Below are 13,612 nucleotides of genomic sequence, written 5' to 3' on the forward strand. Positions count from 1 at the left end.
AGGCTAGGGGTCGAATCGGAGCTGTAGGCACCAGCCTACGCCAGAGCCACAGCAATGCGGGATCCAAGCCACGTCTGCAACCTACACCACAGCTCACGGCAATGCCGGATCCTCAACCCACTGAGCAAGGCCAGGGGTCGAACCCGCAACCTCATGGTTCCTAGTCGGATTCGTTAACCACTGCGCCACCACGGGAACTCCTTAAAGTAATTAATTTATTTTTAATCGTTATTTCCCAAATACAATCTTCTTCTACTGTTTTAATTTACTTTCAACTTATTTTTTTGTAGTACACTCTTGATTTCTTCTTTGACTAATGGCTTATGTAATGGTGAGTTTTTAGGCTGCCAACTATTTGGAATTTTCCAGATATCTTCTTTCTCTAGATTTCTGGTTTAATTTCGTTGTAGTTGGAAAATGGTATCAGCCATTTGAAATATTAAGGCATTTTATGGCCCTATATAAGATCTATCTTTGTGAATGTTATTCTAGAATGAAGAGACAAAGAAACAGAGAAATCTCAATACTTCTTTGTTTAACTTTTAAGTATGTATGCATCTTTCAGTCTGAAATATCAATTATCAAATAACAGAGCATAATATTAAAATTTATTCAGGAATACGCATAATTCAGTTGATGTGGAAATTGTATAATATACATATTTGGAAATTATCACATTATAATTCCAAGAAATCAACAAAATTAACTTTTCCATGTCTAAAATCATATTCAAATTTATTGATTATCTTTCTACAGGATATGTAATTTCATTCTTACATCTTTTAATAATAATATTACTTTACCAAATAACCTATTTTCCATATAACTCTTTCAAAAAAGTGTTCTGAACATTTAGCAGAAAATTTAGACATATAAACCCAAGAGGAAGCTAATCTAGCCAGAATAGCTGGGAGTTGGCCAAATAAATATGTTTATTTCATATTGTCTGCACTGATTCTTTCCACATCAAGAAACAAAAACTGAGGAAAATAAATCAGGTAACTGAAAATTCCTATCTCGCTAAAATAACCTAAAAGTAACAACAATCTGATATTGAGCAAGTGTTCTATTAGTTTCCCAAAAGCTTCAATGATAAAATGGTAAGAATAACAGGAAATGATGAGTAGTAAACAGAAGGATGATTTATCTCAAGCAGACTGTGGTCCTCTGTGAATTTTAGAGGACTGGCAGGACAACAAAACAATGTGCTAACCAAAACCCAGAGGTGACCACATGGGAATTTAATAAGGTGGCAGATCAGAGAAAGGAACTTGGATGGCATGTTTTGGGAGAAGACTGACCTTTGTTTGGGTCTGGGCAGCTACCATACATGATTTGTTCTTCCAGTGAATTCATCCATGATTCCTCTTCAAACTATTAGTGGTTTCTTTTTTTTTCCCCTTTGCATATCCCTTTGGAGTGCTCTATTGGTGCCATGCAATTATATCTGTTTGGAATCAGCTGTATTAAAAGTTTTGTATGGCAAAAGAGGAGTGAGAAAAGACTTTACTTTTAAATTCAAATTAGCTTTTCAAACCACAACTGGAATAGATTATTTTTGACCTTTCTTTAAATCATAATTTATATCTTTGCAAATTATCACCTTCAAAGTTGTCAGGACTGCAAGAAAAATGTTTCTGTTTCCCAAAGTGGAGGGCATGGTGCCATAACAATGGTTTGCAATGAATTTGGTCTTCTCTGCTTATAGTTTTTCAGAATCTTCAGACTGATCCAATTATGTTCAACTGGTAAATTTGCCCTGGTTTTATCTTCTTCTACCCTTTTCTTGCCTAATGACCTATAAATTCTAACTTTTTTCTATGACCAGTCTGATTATTACATGAAGTAATGCCTATAAGCTAGTAATCTACATAGTTTTTAATGGTACCATTTTTCCAGGCACTGTGCTCTTTTCACCCTCATAACAACATCAGCAACCTCCTGTAACAGATGAGAAAACTCTTAGATATATTACATTATGTTCACATTCACACACAGTAAAGGAAAAAATTATGTCTTGGACCCAGAGCTATTCTATTTTGGTCTACTAAAAACAAGAAGTGACTAATTCAGTCCTTCATTCACTAATTTCTTTATTCATTCATTCACATTGAGCACCTGTCGTATGCCAGCTTTACTTAAGTTATTCAAGGTATTCAAGGGCATATAAAGCTATTTAGAAAGCAAGCCTTTCCATCAAGGAGTTCACAATCTTTAATTAATTAAATTTTTTAAAATGTTAAGTCAGCCTTGTTCGTGTGATGAAATCACTTCCTCCTAGTGTTTAATATCCTTGAGTATACTTGTCTAAAATGGTGCACTCTTTTAGCTTACCTTTTGCAACTGAGAAGAGCATAGTTACTTTTTAAAACTAATTCTGTAGATAGATAGTTACTACAGGAATGATTTCATATAGGTTTTACCTTATCATTCCCAGTTAATCCAATAATTAGGTGGATTAGATAGACCCTCAGCTGTTTTTCTAAAAAATAGATAAAAGTAATATGGGAAGTCAGGTAAGTAGTGGTTACAGTGTTTTCTTTTTTTTAATTTTTGTTTTACAGTTGATTTACAATGTTCTATCAATTCTGCTGTACAGCAAAGTGACCCAGTTATATATGTATATACATTCTGTTTCTCATATACAGTCTTTTTTAATCCACTAATCAAATGGCTTGGAGTTAAATTCACGGATTGCTCTGGAAGTGTGGGAAGATGCAGCACAAGAATCAGGTGAGAGGACAGAAAGGAAAATGAGCATAAGATGAATGGGCACACAGTGTCCTTTGTATAGAACTACATTTTGTGTCAATAAGATGTTGAAAAATTCCAGAAAATCCTGACCCGTCAAGGTATTACATCTGTCTTTCTCTTTCTGACTTACTTCACTTAGTATGAGAGTCTCTGGTTCCATCCATGTTCCTGCAAATGGCATTATTTTGTTCTTTTCTATGCCCGAGTATTATTCCCTTGTGTATATATACCACATCTTCCTAATCCAATCATCTGTTGATGGACATTTGGGTTGTAAAATAACAATTAAAATTTTTTTAAAAAGGTATTCCATGTGAATTTAGGCTCCTAAGCAAGTCAAAGCTTGTCAGTCTTTTGTACCTGCAAAATTACTCATCACAATCACTTACATTTTAGGTCCTAAGAACTGGGAAAGCCACCCAAAGAAAGAGTTATGGAGGAAAAGAGAGTTTCTTCTATCTCTTCTAGATGCAAAACTTGCATTTTACTCTTTGCCTGCTATTTATTCCTTTAAGTTTTTAAAATTGGATTTCTCTCATCATATCCAAAAAGAACCCAATGTAAGATGTCCATGATTAATTAAGCACAATTATGAAAGAGAGTGTTTAGGGATAGAGAGTTCTCTCACTTAATAACCCGACCTCAATTTACAGGAAAAAAAAAAATGTAATGCATTTTTAGGCAGAGAGTTGGCTTAGCAAAATGCCTACCTTTAAATTTGAAGTCTCCTAGTATATATGCATTGATATAAAAGGTATTAATCACACTGTCCTTGTTGAAAATATCCTCCCATTTGGTTCACTGTCCGTATTTTAGTCCACTAAATTATCTCCTGTATAATGAAAATTTAGAGTAAGTTGCTTTTTGTGTTTTTCCAAAAGATTCCTTTCTGGGTTTAAACTTTTCCTGAATTGAGCAGCCCTCACCTAAAAATCGCAGTCTGTCTTTTGGAGAAAGTTCCATTTGCCCACTGTTTGACAGCAGTGCTCCTACTTCCTCTCTGACTTATTTTCCTTGGAGACCATTGACAATGGTTGAGAAAATCTGCAATGGAATAACCCAATGACTGTGGTGTGGCAAAAGCCTGCCATGTAGAAGTCATTGCAGTCATAAATGGTTCAGCTGCCTTTTAACATTTTCTGGAGGAGTTAGTTTAGAAAAAAACATGGAGGCAGACAGATGATTATTTCTGAGATTTAGTCTTTTTTGAATTGGCTTTTTATATGCTAGAGATGACAGGAAAAGACTGGTCCAGGAAGAACTGTTGTTTCTGTGATTAAGAAGAAACAGAATCAAAAGAGAAGAGCTATTGTTCAGGCTCAGTTTGAATCGCAGTACGTCTTTAAAGCTTTTCCTTCTAGTTATTTTAATGATTTATTAATCCTGTTTCTCAAAATATGTTCTTCCCTTTACAACCACAGAAAGAATTAAATGCAACAATCTGTCTTCTTTTGTGCTTAGTAGATGGCATTGTCATAGATGACTCTATGGGTCACCATGACCTCAACTTTAGTTTCATTATATGATATCTACAATGGTGTCTTATCAGTGCCTCCTACTCTTCTATAATTATACAATTAAAAAAAAATTGAGGCAGATCAGTGGACCTTAACCCTTAGTAGAATAAAATCAAATTGTGAGTTCTGAGCAATTATTTGCTTAGATTCTTAATTGAAATTACAAAATAATCACTTTTGGGGGGAAGGGGATAGAAAGTGAAGAAATTGATTGGTAACTAGTAGAGTTAATTTGGATTCACCTGATCATCTCAACCTCAGATACTAAGCCTTTCAACTTCAATTAGCTAATACCTGAATATATCACAATATTACTACAGACACATGTTAGATTGCATTCAGGGGAAGCTAAAGTATGAAACATATTTACAAAGAGACTGTCTAATCTTCTGCTTGGAGATATTTTAAACATGAATGACTTTTACTACAGTGTTCTCAAAGTGTAGTTTACAGACCAGTAGCAACCTAACCTGGGAACCTATTAGATATATAAGTTATCTGGCCCTACCCACACTCAGTCAATCAGTCTGGGGATGGAATCTAACAATCTCTGTTACCAACCTCACTGAAAGATTCTGCTGTTCGAGAGCCATTGATGAGCTGATGCTCAAACTGGCTGAGATTTTAAGCCTACCAAGGATGGAGTTATATCCCAAAACACTTAATTAGAATCTTTTCAGAGTTGGACCCAGGCAAGGTATTTTTATAAGCTTCTCATATGACCCTAATAAACAATCAAGCCAGGGTATAAAAGAATATTTCTTAACCTTGGTTTCACTTTATAAGCTAATCACCTGGGAAACTTCAAGACCTTGATATCAGAGGTCCCATTATATACCAGCGAATCAGGTACATATTTTCAATTATAAAATAAATTAAATTATTGGGATATGATGTACAGCATGGTAGCTATAGTTAATAATACCATATTGTCTATTTGAAAGTTGATAGGAGAGTAGATCTTAAAAAGTTCTTATCACAGGGAGAAAAGTTTTTCAAAAAAAAAAAAAGAAGAAGAATTTCTGTGGACCAGATCTGGGAATGGATATTGTTTAGAAGCCCCTCATGTCACGTCTACGCAGTCACGGTTGAGAACAACTGCTCTAACTGAAGCCATTGGAATGAATTAAATAGTCTCTCCAGGTCTATTCTCTTGATGTAGTTTATTTTTTAAAGGTTGTACCAAGAGGTATAATTTTATGTGCAAACTTTTTCACTTACCATGTTTTAATTTAGTTCACTTTTTTTACTTTGGAGTATTTTTACTATTCCTCACCGGGGTGATCACCTGATGTGAACCTGTTGCTAATGTTTGTTTTTGTTTGTTTGTTTGTTCATTTGTTTTTTGGCTGCCCCCACAGCATGTGGAAGTTCCTGGACCAGGAATTAAATCTGAGCCACAGCAGCAACCTGAGCCACAGCACTGATAATGCTGGATCCTTAATCCACTGCACCACAAGAGAACTTAGAGCCTGTTGCTAATGAATGAGAAGGTGAGGCATTAACCGCTTGCCATTGATGAAAGGGGAAGAGAAGGATCAGATACAGACAAGGGATGAGAGCCAGCCACAAAAGGAATTTTCAGCTTGGATGACTATTGACATGCTAGAGAAAAATCTTTCCTGCTGCAGAAAACCGTGTCCACATTTAGAAAAGAGAAGGATCTCTTCTGAGTCCATGGTGCAAAAGTAGATAAGGTATAAATAAAATATAAGGTATTCATGTCTTTCCATTTTGAGTTCATAGGTCTGTTAGGTGCCACACAAAATATATATATACTCTCACTCTCTATATAGGTCAACACATAGGCAACCTTAAAAAATAACAAACATTCTTGTTCTATCTCTTTTGTCATGCAGATTTTAGTGAATGCTTTTATGAAGGAACTTTTCAAAGATTTCTTTGGTGAATGGGATGAACCTTTTGAGTTTGATGCACAAACACTCATCTAGGTCAACCTTGAGAGTTACCTCTTGTTTATTTCCTGGTTTTACTCTCCCGCCAAACTCTGTGACTACTTTCTTGAGAATGGCTTTAGGGATCACCATTTTTCTTCTATTCACATTTTGTCACTGCTCCAGATCTCCATCCATCACACCAATGTTACTCCTATCATCTCCTAACAAGCTACTTTGCCCCAGTGTTTCCTATGGCTGATGCCGTCCTGCATACATAACAGTCATACTAAAGTACCTCATGTCATTATCCTTCAAGGGCTCCAAATTTCCTTTGGGATAAGTGAAAAGTACCTTTACATATTTCAAATCTTTCCCAAAGGGATGCAATCCCTCTGTCCAATTTCTTTAGTGCTGGTCCCCAGCTGATCATTTTACTCTTTTCCATATATGAAAAAAAAATTATAGTCATAATTTAGTAGCTCATGCCATCCCTTCCACTGCCCACCTAAAATCTCTGTCTGTCTGAATTGGGTCCATACTTCAGAGCAGATGAAATCTCAAAGTCTGGATTGCAGTATTGGTTACTTTGTTACTTTTTAAGGTTTTCTAAGTGCTAAAGTTCTCTACTCCTGCACTCACTGGCCTTTTCTTCCTCTGTCCTCCTGGTACAACTAAAGTCCTTATTACAAAGGTCAGTCCCTACCTGTCCTTCTACAGATAAATGTGCTCACTCAAGCTCAGTTCTACAGGGCTCTTTCTTCAAGTTCAAATCTGTCCATACATCTCCTAACTTTTAACTTCCAAGATGGCAGGGACTTGCATTTTAATCAGTGCTAATTTTATGGTAGTCACTTTGCTATGTGTTTTCCATGGATTACTTAGATTATTTCATTTAATCCTACTATTCTTGGATTTTTTTTTTTTTTTTTTTTGCTTTTTAGGGCTGTACTCTCAGCATATGGAGGTTCCCAGGCTAGGGGTTTAATTGGAGCTACAGCTGCCGGCCTACACCACAGCCACAGCAGCGCAGGATCTGAGCCACATCTGCAATCTACATCACAGCACATGGCAATGCCGTGTCCTTAACCCACTGAGTGAGGCCAGGGATCGAACCCGAAACCTCATGGTTCCTAGTTGGATTTGTTTCTGCTGTACCACGTGGGAACTCCCTATTCTAGGATCTAAATATTATTATTATCTGAACTAAGTAGAGAAGAAAAGTGAGACATAGAGGTTAAACACACTTACACATTTACCCAAAGTAACACTTGTTAAGTGGAGAAGCTGAAATTGAGATCTGCCTTACTCCAAAGCCTGTAATCTTTGCCTGATATTCTAAAACTCTTCCAAACCATTCTTGAAAGCTTTATGACTGAGTTAAAATTATTTATACTTTCTAAACAAAATATCCTTTTTTAAAGGAGGGGTGTTTTATTTCAAATCTTTTGTTTTAGGCAAATAGAGTAACAGAATTCAAAAGATTTTTTTTAAATGAATTGTATTAAGTAAAACAATTTTCTATTAATAGAAATGGCTAATGTTGATGATCATGGCATATTGCCAGTGTGTAATGAGTCTGAGAAATCAAAACCTTAGGCTCTGAATCAAGCCAAGACTTAAACTGGCTAAATGATATATTAGGAAGGATACAAGAGAAGTAAAGTTGAAGGGTGGAGTTTTCCAAGGTTAATTACAGAACAAATGTCTAGGAACAAGGCAATGAGAATGAAGAGATTTGATACGTGACATGTTAAGGGCCAGGACCAACACATTGGGGATATTGTGCCAATACAGTTCATTATTTAAGAACACATTACCCTCTGGATTCTCTAAAGGTCAGGGTCAGCTTTATACTCAGACTTTATTTTCATCCTTTGTTAATTTACAAATGGTCTCTGGGATCCAGCGTTGCCATGAGCTGTGGTGTAGGTTGCAGACTCAGTTCAGATCTTATGTTGCTGTGGCTAAGGAGTAGGCCGGCAGCTGCAACTCCAATTCGACCCCTAGCCTAGGAACTTCCATGTGTCACAGGTGCAGCCCTAAACAGACAAAAAAGTAATAATAATGGTCTCTGCATACCTCTCTAAGCTTTTCATTGTATGGTCTATAGGTATTCTACTGAATATATTCAGATTAATTACCAAGTTTTGCCAGGCTTGGTGTTGTGCTAATTGGTAAAGAAAATGCATAAATATATGACAGAGATATAGAGAAAGATAAAGATAGACATTTTATATATATGTTTATAACTAATGTAATTTTGTGTATATAAAATCTCAAAAGTATCACAAACTATTTAGAAGATGGTAGATACTACTTATTGAACAACTATTATTAATAAATACTTGAGTATTTTTTATAACTTTATAATAACTCTGCAAGGCAAATATTAATAACTTCTGTTTTACAGATGAGGAAAATGTGGTGTTTCTTAACTTCTCAAAAGTCACTTGCTATTTTGTGTTAAGTCTAGGATTTGAAGTTAGATGTCTCTCTTTTTTTCCTTTCATTGATAGATTCCCTTCCCATTTTAGTACTAGGTACCTCAGAATAAATTAGGTTATGCTCTGATAACAACAGTCCCCAAATCTCAGTAGTTTAACCCATCTTATGTTAATTTCTTATTCACACCAAGCACTTTTTGGGTTTGGACAGCTCTCCAGGGACCTGTCTTCAATGTGGAGGCTTAGCGCCTTAGGCTGCTTTGCTCTTAGAGCTCTGCCATGTCTACATGGGCTTCCACAGCAAGAGAAAAGGGATTGTGGGAAATTGCCCGTCACCTCATAACTTTAGGCAAAAAATAATACACTTCATTTGTGCTCACATTTTATTGGCCAAAGCAAGTCACCTGACCACTAGCAACTTCTGAAAGGAGAAGAGAATCAGAAATCTTAGTAAGAATTTGTAGTTTCTATTGCAACAATGAATAGTATATTTTAACCTCAGGTAATAGCTACTAATTCTTTACTTAGAACAAAGCATTTTGGTAAGAACAAAGATAATGAGATTTGATTCCTGATATGAAGTAACTGACAGTTTGGTACAGAAAGTATGTCCTATAAAAATAAATTAGCATATTAATACAGCAGGACAAAGAACCTTGGAATTCAGAGGAGAGAAAGGAAACTTGGATTTGGAAGACAGTGGTTTAAGGCATTTCATTGGTTTTTGGAGAAGCAGAATTTAATTCAGAACTACAATGAAGACAGTCCTAGTTGAAAAAAGAAAAATTCATGCAGGTGTAAGGACATTTTGCCCATGCCACAGTTACTACTGGCAGGTAACTTAAGACATCTCCACTCTCCAGAGACAAAGCATCCTGATGGCAACAGTAGGGAACAGGCAGCAAACCTGGAAGAAATCCCGGTCCTTTATCTGCTGTGTGGTTCTTGCTTTCATACTGCTTACATTAAAATATTTTGTATCATAGTCACCACAAAGTGCATTTCAATTTTCTTTTTTTAATTTTGAAGGTGCCATTTTTGGAAAATATTCATGGAAAATGGAGAGGACTCTCCGGACTCCAGATCCAGAGATACATGCTCTTTAGCTTTGGAGTTTGGATGTTACTGTCTCATTAACTAATCCAGGAAGCTGAGGCATCACATAAGGGTAAAGGGATTGGAGGTCTCACAAACACTGAGACTCAGGGTCATACCCCATGTCAATGGGATCAAGTAGCTTTTGCCTCTAAACCAGAAAGGACAATGAAGACTCTAGCAGAAAATTTACTCTAAGAAATAGAGATTTTGAATCAAAAGACTAGTCTCATCACCAAGATATAAATGAGGCTTTCTACAGGTATCTGCTCAACTGAATTTTCACAGCTCTGGCCGGGAGGTGGTTATAGAGCCTGGAAGAAAAGGTCAATTGGGTGTTTTGAAATCGCAGAGCCCAGGACTTACTCAGCAACACTGATCAGTGTCCCATGAATTCATGAGACCATTTGAGGGAGGAGGCCTTCAAGAAAAGACCTGTGAGTCAGCCACAACCCCCATCCATCAGCTCAAGTGGTCATTTTTCCATCACAGGCTTGTGTAACCTGGGAACCACAGGTCTGTTCTCATCCATCCTCTGTGTCTCCTTCTCTCCTGAGCATATTCAGCTGAGACTGCACAGTCCCTTGTTAGATTCACCCTCTCACAAATGCCTCCCGAGGGAACTGAAACCCTGTGTACCTGTCCAAGAAACTCAGGCCCCTCTCTCCCTCACTACAGGTAACCACTTGAACCTACCATTACCTTGGTAATGTCTTTAATACTATTTTTAGTGCTATTACTACTTATGCATGCATATCTAAACAATAGATATTATCCTTCTTCATGTTCCAAAATTTTATCTAAATAATATAATACATTATGCACCATTAGGCTTATGCATGCTTTGAGGCTTGTCCATGTTTATTTGGCTATTTTAGAAAACTTATTTAAATGTGTTGAAATTTTGATTCACTCACAGGCTCATTTTCAGTGGTTGAGAGTGTGTGTGTGTGTGTGTGTATGTGTGTGTGTGTGTGAGAGACTTTTGTTTTTTGTTTTGTTTTCCTTTTCTCTCTACATTTACCCTTGCTTTATTCATTCATTCAACAAATATTTATTGAGGACTTCTATTTGGCACAGTCCTAGGTACTTCTGGATATTACAATGAATGAAAGATATTTAAAAACAAAAATAAAAAAAAAATCTTTGGTCTCATGAGTTTATTTTCTGGTGATAGACAGATCACATAGGTGTATGTTTGCAATAGTTAACGTGTCAAATGACAGAAAGTGCTACAGATAAAAATAAGACAAGAGACATTGGCAGCATGTGTCTTTGACTGGGTTTATGATTTCTAATAAAATCATCAGGAAAGGATTCATTGAAAGGTAACATTTGAAAAAAAGCTGAAGGTGGGGAGAGGGTAAGACCTCTGGCTCTTGAGGAGAACGTTACAGTCAGAGGGAAAAGCAAATGTGACCCCTGAGACAGTAGTATGTATTTTTGTGTTCAGGGAACATCAAAGAGAATAGTGAGGCTGCGGTGGAGGGAGCAAAGGGGAGAGTTGGCAAAAGAGGTCAGAGAAGCAGCAGCCTGTGTTTGGAGTTATACTTTGGACTTGACTCTGGAGAGGTGGAAAACTGTTTAAACATTCTGAGCCACAATGTGATATGTGACTGGTGTACCTCAAGGGTTCCCTCATGCTACCATATTGAGATTAGACAATAAGAAGAAAGCAATATAATGAAGGGAACCACTAAGGAACTGTGGTAATGGAGGTGAGAGATGATGCCAGTGTGAGCCAGGGTGATGATCACAGAGATAGTGAGAGCTGGTCAGATATTAGCTATGTTTTGAAGGTGCAGCTGTTAGGATTTGCTGGCAGAGTGGATGTAGGATAGAAGGGGAACAAGAGCCAAAGATTACACTAATGTTTTCAGTCTTGTCAACAGAAAGAGTAGAGTTTCCATTAATGAGATGAGGGAGACCATGAAAGGAGCATGGTTTTGGGGATGAGACTAGTAGTTTTTTTTTGTTGTTGTTTGTTTGTTTGTTTTTCTTTTTATGGACACACCTGTGGCATATGGAAGTTCTTAGGCTAAGGGTTGAATCAGAGCTGAATCTACAGGTCTACACCAGAGCCAAGGCAACAGTGGATCCAAGATGCATCCATGACCTATGCTGTAGTTTGCAGCAATGATGGATCCTTAACCCACAGAGCAAGGCCAGGGATAAAACCTGCATCCTCACAGAGACAACATTAGGTCCTAAACCTGCTGAGCCATAATTCCAGGAATTGTGTTTTGAAATACCCAAGTGGATATGTCAAATAGGCCATTAGATGTGTGAATCTGAAATTCAAGGGGAAAGTCTAAGCCAGAAATGCAAATTTAAGGGTCATCAGGGTATAGATTGTATTTAAAAATATAAATATGGACAGTGTCACCAAAGAGTGACTCTAGCTGAAGAAGAGGTGGAAGGCTGGGTTCTGGGTACTCCAATGCCTGGAAATCCACCCAGCTCCTACAAGTTGGTCCAGAATCAGGTTTCACAGTGGTAGAGATGTTGCATCATAGTAAGATGTTGGTTCAAGTCTTAGTCACAGGACTATGTCCATGTCCTTGTACAACCTTAGATTAAATGATACAAATCATAGTCCCAGAAAATGAGCATGAGTAGTATTTTCAATCACATACCTGCTCCTGATTCCTTAGAGCCTGATTCCTCTAAGCACTCATAGCATGTCACAGAGACTCAGACCTCAGCCCCTCTGCCTACTCAAGGCCTTAGCATAACTAATTACATTGCATTGTCTTCCATTTTCATTCATGGGAACCTTTGTTTATCTTGCTTGTAAGTCTAACTGGCTAATTATTTTTCATTATATATTTTATCCATGTATGTGTTTGAATCAGAAGACATGTGTCAGAAGGCAAACGTACTACTCCTCCTTGACCATCCTTGATTTCTCCCATCCTCTTGTGACATTCCATATAGTTAGCTTCTCCCTTCTTATTGATACTTGTCTGACATGAGCTCCTACTACACTTATTCTCCTGATTTTCTCCTGCCTCTCTGGATATTTGGTCCTTTGCAAGTTCATCTTCCTGTCCTCAAACTGCAAATATAGGAATGTCTCGGTGCTCAGTCCCAAGCCACTGTCTTTGCAATCTGTACTCTGTTCCTGTACAATCTATACTCAATCTCATCAGCATTTTCTGTTTAAAATACCAATTGTATGTGGATGACTTCTATCTTAATATCTCCACGCCCGACCTCTCTCTTAAAATCTAGGCTTATATACTTAACTGCCTATGCACTTGGTTCTTAGAAGCATTCCAGACTTAAATTGTTTAATATTAAATTTTTGATTTCTCCCTCCAATGTGGTTCTCCTTCAGTGTTTCAAATTTCAACGTAGACCTCAAACTTTATGCCAAGAACAAGCATTGCATATTTGACACTTCCTTCTCCTTTCTTCCCACAGTCAGGCACCTGCAAATCTTGTCAACTCAATCTCCAAAATATATGTCAAATCCATACTTTTGTGAAATAACAAGAAAACCAAAGTCTGAAGTTATGTGAAACAAAAGAAAACCAATGGACCCCCTAGAAATTGCACGATATGTGGGTGTCAACTGATCTTGGATGGAGCAAAATGAAGATGGTATAACCAAATCCCTTCTTCTTGGATTAGAATTATAAATACGTATGTGGGAATGGATCTTAGTAGGAATTCCCACTGTGGTGCAGTAGATTAAGGATCTGATGTCTCTGCAGTGCTCAGGTTGCTACTGAGGCACTGGTTTGATCCCCAGCCCAGATCAGTGGGTTAAGGATTTTGTGTTGCCACAGTTGTGGCATAGATTGTAGCTTCAGCTCAGATTCCATCCTTTGCCTGAGAAATTCCATATGCCATGGGTATGGCCAAAAAGGAATGGATTTTAGTGGCATTTGCCCTATTC

This window comes from Phacochoerus africanus, chromosome 1 (genome assembly GCF_016906955.1).
Source record: "Phacochoerus africanus isolate WHEZ1 chromosome 1, ROS_Pafr_v1, whole genome shotgun sequence".
In the NCBI taxonomy this organism is placed as follows: Eukaryota; Metazoa; Chordata; class Mammalia; order Artiodactyla; family Suidae; genus Phacochoerus; species Phacochoerus africanus.